Consider the following 8838-nt stretch of genomic DNA (forward strand, 5'->3'; position numbering starts at 1 on the left):
TGAAGATGACTATTCTGGCAGGCGTTATGATCGTTAAACCACGTAGACCGTGCGTTTGTGGTAGCAGCCAGCGTCAGGCTCAAGCGGAAAGCCAAACGGGGGAAGGTGGCTGGGGGTTTTGAATGCAGATAAATAGGCACGGGCACCGCCAGCCGAGAGAGTGGAGTCGGAGGAGAAAGTCGTTAAGCAATGAATAAATTGCGCAGGACAGTTTCATCCGTCACGGCGTGCTGCTTGCACTCTGTATAAGGCCCTGCGAGCAAAGAGTTGGGTACAAGGAAGAGTGGCGGGGGACCTTGGGCACAAGTTGAGGCTCTCGGCAAAGTCACAGCTGCTGCTGCTGCCACCAGGCAGGACGAGATACGTTTATTTTGGAGATGTTTAATTGATGTCGAATGTGCAGTGCCTGGGACTGAGAATATCAAACCAATCTCACATTTTGTCGGTTGTTCACGTGTGTTTTTTGTTGTTGTTGTTGTTGCAATTTTGTATCGAGGCCAAATAAAGATAGCGCTGGGTAGAACGTCTGCGCAGGATGGAGGTGGGTCGGTGACTGAGATAGTCTACAGAATGGTTGCCGGGAGTTCTGCGACCGAGGGGAAAACCGAAGAGCAAGCGGTAGGAGGCTGTTCTGGAAAAGCTTGGAGGCCCCATATCGACGGTGCAGCAGCTGCAGGATCTGGCAAAAAGGTTGTAAACGTTGGCGAGGTGTGGTGGCATTTGAAGCTTTGTCCACGTTGGAATCTTGATCTTGATATATTCTCTCGATTGAATACATTTATACATCTTTAAAAAATTGTAATCTACCATTTTAAAATAATAATAATGATAATAATGAGGTGTTCAGGAGAGATAATCGTCCAGCAATGATTTCTTGAATTCATCTGTATGGACTTTTAAGTGTTATCCCAGCGTATGTGTGGGTTTTCTCCGGGTCATTTCAGTTTCCTCCCACATGCCGAACACTTTATGACATCATTGAGACAACATATATGCTTTTTTAAAAAAGATGTGGAGTAAAATATATGGATTATGGGAGGACCAACGCATTCCTACTGAAATGTTGTATATTTTTCAAGATAAATGCATAATCGTGACATATTTTTTTATATCTCTTGCAAGTAACTCAAATTGTGTATTAGATGTTTTTATTGCTTAAAATTAGTGGCGTTAAATAACGGGTAGGCACACTTAGCCTTCTTAACCCTGGAGGTGCATTGCTTTAAATAATACATATTTGTAAATAATTTTGCAATTCTAATGAACAAGTAAAGAGGCAGTCATGTGGCATAACACTATTCCACCGCTTCCAAAGTGCACCATTCATTATTCTATAGCAAGTAATAGAATGCATACCTGGGGAGAAACACATACACCTGGGAATCTCATACCCCTAATTTAATTTAACGCATTACATTCAGGGTAGGAAACAGGTGAAAGGGTAGCGTCCCTTTTTGAAATATTTTGAAGAATGCGTGTTAATGACGGGTGGGTGGTTGTAGTGTGCACACGGAGCTAATCACAGCGACTTCAAAGGAGGCCAAATCAGTGGCGCCTCTCAGCTCAAAGGGCCGCATCGACTCCGAGTATCTCATCTAAAAGGCAATTATGGAAATCAGTCGGAGCAGGACAAAAAAAAGTGTGGTGGCTCTTGAAATTATATGAGTGAGTGTTTCATTAACCCTCTCCATCTCATGCACGCCACAATATAAATGTGTTATTATCAACAACAAAGTGGGGGTTAACTTAATTTCCATGCGCGCAAAAAATTGTCCTGTACTCCACAGATGTTGTGACACAGCAGTTAGCTTTTTGACCCCACGTATAAAGAAAATCATGGAGGCTAAATTTACGAATGTACATTTTTTAATCCTTCAATGGCTATAGTTGTGAAAATTGCATAGTGCCATCGGTAAATGAATTCATATAACCGTCAAGGGCCAGGCTTAAGGTCATCATCGGTGATTAGGCACAGAAGCTTGAATGTGAGTCTCCCGTCTTTTCCCCACATCCCTCAGTCGAATGGACCGGTATTGATTGTTTCATTTGGTCTCTTTTCACAGTGATGTGATTTGCTCGACAAAGGCCATTTCCATCGTGTGACCAATTACAGTAGATGAGAGTGGAGCTGTGAATACGATGACATTTCTTTTACCCTTTGTCGAAGTGAATTCTTTCCTGTCAGATGGACATTTAAAGATTGGCTTTAATGTGTTATGAATTTGCGCTACTCGTTTTGTTATGTTGCAGATCACAGCTTTATATTTCATTGAGATATCTCTGACATCTTTAGTTGACTTCATTTTTTTATTAATTTAAACGAACTCCTGTTATTGAGATGTACTTTTCCACGAAGGTAATGTATGCTGTAGATATACATGCACATTCTGTCAACATCTTGTCGTTTATAACTTGTTTTTGTTTCAATAGTAAACACCTATTTCATATTTCAGAGGTAAAATGAAGTACAAAATGGTAGAATTGTTGCAATCAACAAGTTGGCCTTCATTATAATATGCGTGACTATAATATAATGAGTGACTAAATATAATATGCGTGACTATTAAATAATATGCGTGTCTACAATATCATATGCGTTTCTATAATATAATATGCGTGTCTATAATATAATATGCATTTTTATGACACTCGGTTCAGTTTAACAGGATTGTTGATTTTTCACAATCCTGTTCAACAACATATCTGTATATTTCACGAAAAACGAGCCTCAACTTAAGGTGATAGAAACAAAATGGTTCCATTCCAAATATAGTAGATTTCTGTAAATTTTTGTTCCAATAATTTCAATACTTGGACCGGACTTTTAAAACTCCATTTCACACACATTGAAACACAAACTGTGATAGTACCTCACTGACAGGAACGTGTATTTCCAGAAACCACAGTCTCATGAAAAAAAATGCGTGAGTTTTAGTACCACTTGTATATGTTCTCTGTTCAATCGTACTACGACTAGTTACATTTTATGCAACAATTGGGCAAGTATGGTAGATAGCAAGGATGCTGGTAACACCAATTCTACTTGAATTCCAACTCCGCTGTGACTGTTGGACCACAAAAAAAGTTATGATCCTGGAATGTCAAAGTCTGAAATTTTAGTGTTCTAAAAACATGAAATGTACGGCTGCAGCACAGACTTTAGACTGTACCGGAATATGTCACGCAAAAAAAAAACACTTTATGATAGATGAAGAGAAGATTAAAATAAGCGGCTAAGAGAGACCCAGGTGTTGCTGGTCAAATGCTGTTAAAAAAAAAGCACGGCCTTGAGATGAGACAGGCTCACATGGAGGATGCTCTTGACCTGGCTGTCAGTCTTGGAAGATAAGTGGTGAGCAGTGATGATGGTCTCTGGTGCAAAACAGCCTGCCTTTCGCAGTGAGATGTATAGTGAAAGAAAATGCATTGCCCGGGCTACCATGAGGCTTACGTTGGGAGAGTGGGGGGGGGGGTTATTCATGAATGTAGATGTAATTGCACATTTTGCAGCATACAATGCCATATTTTACACTGTATACACGATGCATTATACAGTGTGCTTCAAAAAAATGTGAACACTTTGGAGAATTTGCAACAATACCACAAGAAATGTGTTGCTGCCTCCGGGTTCTGGAGACCACGTGGAGGAGATTCCAGGCCACGTGTTGACAACGATGGTGAACAAGTGGAGACTCTTTGACTTTTTGAAGATATTAACATTACATTTGTTATCATGTTACAGTGTATTATCCGTTCTTTTTCCATAAAAATGGATAGTCCCATATAAGTGTTAACAATTTTTGAAGCACTCTGTATACGCACACATATATAATGTATATGCACACATATACAGTACAAACCTGTGACCAAATCACCTGTAATGTACCCGACCTCGTGAGCTCTCAGAAGCTAAGTAGGTTTGAACCGGGATAGTGTTTGGATGGGTGATCACCGTGCATGGTACAGGCTTGTTGTCGGCTGCTGCGGGACTACGTCTTGCAACAACAACAAAAAATCAATGTTTCCCGCCTTCATCAACCCATACTGACAAGTACGGCGAAGTATGGTTAAATAGCACCCTGTGACGTGCATGGTGCAGAGAGGTCCTTACCCATCAGTGGATTGACAAAAAGGCTGTATACACGCGCACTGCAATTACGATACCTAAATATATTTCTATTGTACATTGTGGCACATGCATGGTCCATGTAAAAGGCAGACCGAGCAGCAATGCCCTTGGTTAGACGAGGCTGACTGTTGGTCTGACAGATGAGACAATTTTGCTGTGAAAGCAGACCCACGGGTTCTGGTATGCTATTGATTTTTTGTTGTTGATGAATACAGCCAGGGTTCCCCTGATCTCCTGCTACTAATGACATCCCACCATCAAGCCTGCGAACATTTTTTGTTCAATATTAAAAGCTGCGCAAATTTACATGAATGTATTCTGTCACGTAATTACGCAAGCATTTCTGGGTGTTTTCGACCTACTTGTTTTTGTGTGCTCGTAATTTTGCAAAGAGGTAAAAAAAAACTTCTTCTATACATGCTGTATACTGGAGTTGTATCGTCAAATGAAAGTTTCCGAGGAGCAATGCAAATAAATAATTTACTTATATTTATATAAATAAAGCAAAGGAGCGGCCCTCCAATTTCCTGCTCACACCACTGCTGGTGAAAGGGGCCTCCACGAGAGTGAGTTCCACAGATGCCCTCAAGCTCAGTGATTCTTAGCCGGGGGTTACGAGACATGCCAGATTATTTTAGAAGGTAAATCATCGAAATAAAAATTAAGCACGGGCACGTTAAGTACAACGACTTTGTTTCATCAATAAATAAATATGTGATTCTTATCATAAACATTTTACGATTGAGAACCAAAGAGGTGCAAGGCAGCAGTAAAGGTTAAGAACCACTGCTCCAGACGATATTTTGACCTGCTCTGCTATGCTGGCCAAACATGTTAGAAGAGGTGAGAGTGCTCACACTTTACCCCCTCCCACCCCGCCCACACACAATCTGCCGATCAATTAGCTGCAACGCACCATTTTATACTGCTGGATGGACTGAGTTAGGGTTGTGGTGAATTTAGGGAAAATGCCCTTTGGATAAAAACGCCTTTGCCGGAAGATTGATACTGGTGATCTCCAGATTGTCAGTCTGGTTTTCTAACCATTAAACCATGGCGACATTCATATAATGTGCTATATATAAACAATACATTTATATTATGTTGGACAGTTTTAGGCAGTGTTAAGTTTATACCTGTCGAATGGAGTTCAAGGTCTCAGAGGTGCTGGCTTACAACTTTCAAATGGGAATTAGCTATTCAAGTCTCTCAGCAAAATTATTTAATAGTATTAAAGAATAAAGGGTGAACTTAAATCAACGTATGTTTGGATAATCAGTTCTGTGAAGAAATTTCAAACCAATCATTCGCTTTGTCATAATACAGGTGCGAGACAGAGGGAGTAAGGCAACAAGTACTGTTCATTGGGGAATGTTCTGTCCTTAAATGTCTATTGCCTATTGCGACTCGATTCTTGAATTTGGATTAACAGCACCGTTGATGTCAGAACATCATTGCAGTGAAAGGTCCTCTTTCCTTTAATAGTGCATAGGATTTAATTGATACATTTCAAATTATTTTTAAATGCCATGGCTTTGAATTTCAAGCTGAAGCACGTTAACGAGCAAAGGGTGATGAGCTCGTTATATGCTCGGCTATTTGAATTGGATTTTTTGACCAATTTAAAACCAGGGGATGCAGCCGCGGTGTCATGGTTATTACACTGGACTTGCAATCCAGAGGTCTCTGGTTCGATCTCCTGGTGCGGCAGTTGAATCAACAAGCGAGAAATTTGGAGTAAATATCTGGGCAGCTACCCATGACTGAACCAGGTTCCCAAGCATCGTGAGTTAATGGGCTATCCTCGTTACTGAAAAAAAAAGACATTCCTTAAATTCGGCGTTTTTAAAACATTTAATTAGCATATTTTAGCTCCGAAAATCAAAACAATAGCTTTGTTTTATGGAAGTGTGACAACACGCTTTGCAGGTAAAAGGTAAACTTAATGTCGGTTTTTACAGCCAACATTATGACTCATGATTGAGTTTTCACTTCCTGGATTTTTATTCTGAGTGGATCTTCTGATGATGTTTGATATATTTCAAGTGAAACGTCGTGTCTAATTGCTAAATTTGGTTGTGGTAATTGTTTTTCAACCTACTGATGAGCTGAAACAATTATAATTGGGCGCATTAAACGTTTGTGCACGTGACTTTAATTTGTTGGCTGTGTTAGTCGGTGGAGGGTTTTAATGCCACAAATTTGGTCACATCATTAGGGGGCCTAACTCAAAACTCAATTATTAATCGAATAAAAAGTGTGCCTTATTGTGGAAGAATTGCCCTCTTTATGGGACTTTATTGAACGTGACATCTGCTCCCAGGGCAGTTTTCTGACACAATGTGGCACACTGTTCACTGTGAGAGTTCTGAGTAAAGATGTCTTCATCTCCTAATACGAAAACACAGTTGAAATGTAGAGTGAAACTCGTCAGTCCATGGACCAGAGTGGAATTCACTGTTATGGGTGGTGGAACATATTTAGGATACTTGATTGTGTGTACTGAAAATAAAAGTGTATTCTGTGATAACCTATGCTACTAATTAAACAAGGTGATTGCATCAATCACTTGTACTGGTGATTTAAAGGTGTCTGTGCCTATGGACTACCTTATCTGTTGCCATATTACTCACAACTGCAATCTTCTACGACTTCAGTCGATCCGCAAACACTTCTCTTACGATGGGATATATTATTATTATCATCATCAGTATCTTTTCACAGTTAAGAGGAGTGACCCGGAAGTGGTGGCAAACTAATCCCATTCATATCCATTCACAAAATTAGTGACTGGGAAGTGGGATTCCATAAATACAGTGAAATTCATCCCATGACTCATGCCTTTTCATGGCTATGAAAGGAGGCATCCAAACATGTATCCTATTATACGCATTTATGGGTCGGTGTTCATGAAGATCAAAGTCATTTTCATGGATAAACATGGATAATAGAATCCACGAATAACACTCCATGAAGGTGAGAATGGAGGTTTGCTGAAATTCTGATATAAAAATAAACTCTTTTACATCAACCATCATTATTATTACGATGCCAGGGAGAGCGACTTCTAGAAAGGGTACTGTCCAACTCCGAACATGATCCATTAATCCCGAAACGCACTTGAATTTACTCTCACGTCTTAGGAGTGGGTTTGTTTTGTCTAAGCTCGTGAGAGCCCCGTGGACGTCGACGGGCTGCATTTGCAGTGCGTGCTGCTCCAAAGGGTACGTGGGGGACAATACTGGCGGTCCGTGCGTCTGGCTAATTGAAGGCACTTGTCACAGCATCACGGCACTTGTATTGACACGTTTCCGCCAGCCTCTCTCCATTGCACTGCTGCTAATTTAGCTTGAATATCTCGGTACATGTATGTATATTATAGAGTATATATATACACACACACTGCATATATGCAGTGTGTGTGTATATACACAAGGAAAAGCAATAACGATATCGCAGCAGGACATTAAAACTGTGTTCTCATGGTTGTAACCTAATTCTTTTTCATATACCACCCCTTGTGTCAACAGCAACCCCTAGGCCAGCCAGCCAACCTATCTTAAGTCAAGGTAAAGAGGAAAAATATCCTGAATGATACATGCTCCTTTAGAACTTGTCAAGGTCTACACACCGTAAACATGCAAACTATGTTTCCAGGAAAGACAATTCTCCTCTCTCTTCCCTTTTTGCCCGTAGGTGTCTGCAAAAAAGGACTACCTTGCTCGAAAGCGAAACAAAAGTCAGCGTCAGCAAGGTGTGATGCTGCCACCTTTGTCGGCTTGCATGGTCGATGGTGTTGTGACACGTTACAGTTGGAGACAATCGGCGTGGCTCATTCTGAATCTGTGACCCATGTCGTGACCTTGACGGGAACAAAAGTAATTCTTATCTGCGTGAAAAACTTGTGCAGATAATGAAAAGGTGATGTAGACCATGAGAAAACCTGGCAACCTCTGCCAAAACTGGCCGTTTGTTGCATGCAGAAGTACTTTTCGTTGTATCAAACTTGCAATATTTAAGAGTTTATATTTATTGTAGAAATGCAGTATTAATTTTAATTGCATGTATCCTTCATTATTAGACCTCCTTTGCCAGTACCAAAATGTAATAATAGGGTTTTTCCCCCTTTTTTTGGCAACAAAACTGAAACCTTTTTTTACAAGGATTCATGTCTGCATTAGCCACAATACCTGCAGTCAAAATGCAAACAAAAAACATACTAAACATACTATGATAATATATCATAGCCGTCCCTTGGTGTGGACCAATCAGTTTCAAGGACAATGTATATATTATCATAGTATGTTTTTTTTGTTTGCATTTTGACTGAAGGTATTGTGGTTAATGCAGACATGAATGCTCGTAAAAAAGGTTTCAGTTTTGTTGTCAGAAAAAAGGGGAAAACCCCTATTATTGCATGTATCATGTTAGCACTCTGGACCTAAAATGCAGAGGTTGTCTGCTCAGAAGAATTGGCCAAAATAGTTTTTAGGAGGGGTTTACGGGAGCTCACTCAGAATCAGAATCAAAATATGTATTTACGCTTGAGGAATCTGATGAGCTCTAAAGCTTTTTATCACAGATGTCCAGTAGGGGAAGGTCCGAACGTTACACCAACAAATAATACAAAAACTTGGCAAGCTAAACAAATCACGTAAAAAAATATATACAAATAAAACTAAAATACATTTTAAAAAAATCTTTACTCG

This window comes from Petromyzon marinus, chromosome 7, assembly GCF_048934315.1.
Source record: "Petromyzon marinus isolate PM22_M1 ecotype Great Lakes invasive population chromosome 7, UKy_Petmar_22M1.pri1.0, whole genome shotgun sequence".
Classification (NCBI taxonomy): Eukaryota; Metazoa; Chordata; class Hyperoartia; order Petromyzontiformes; family Petromyzontidae; genus Petromyzon; species Petromyzon marinus.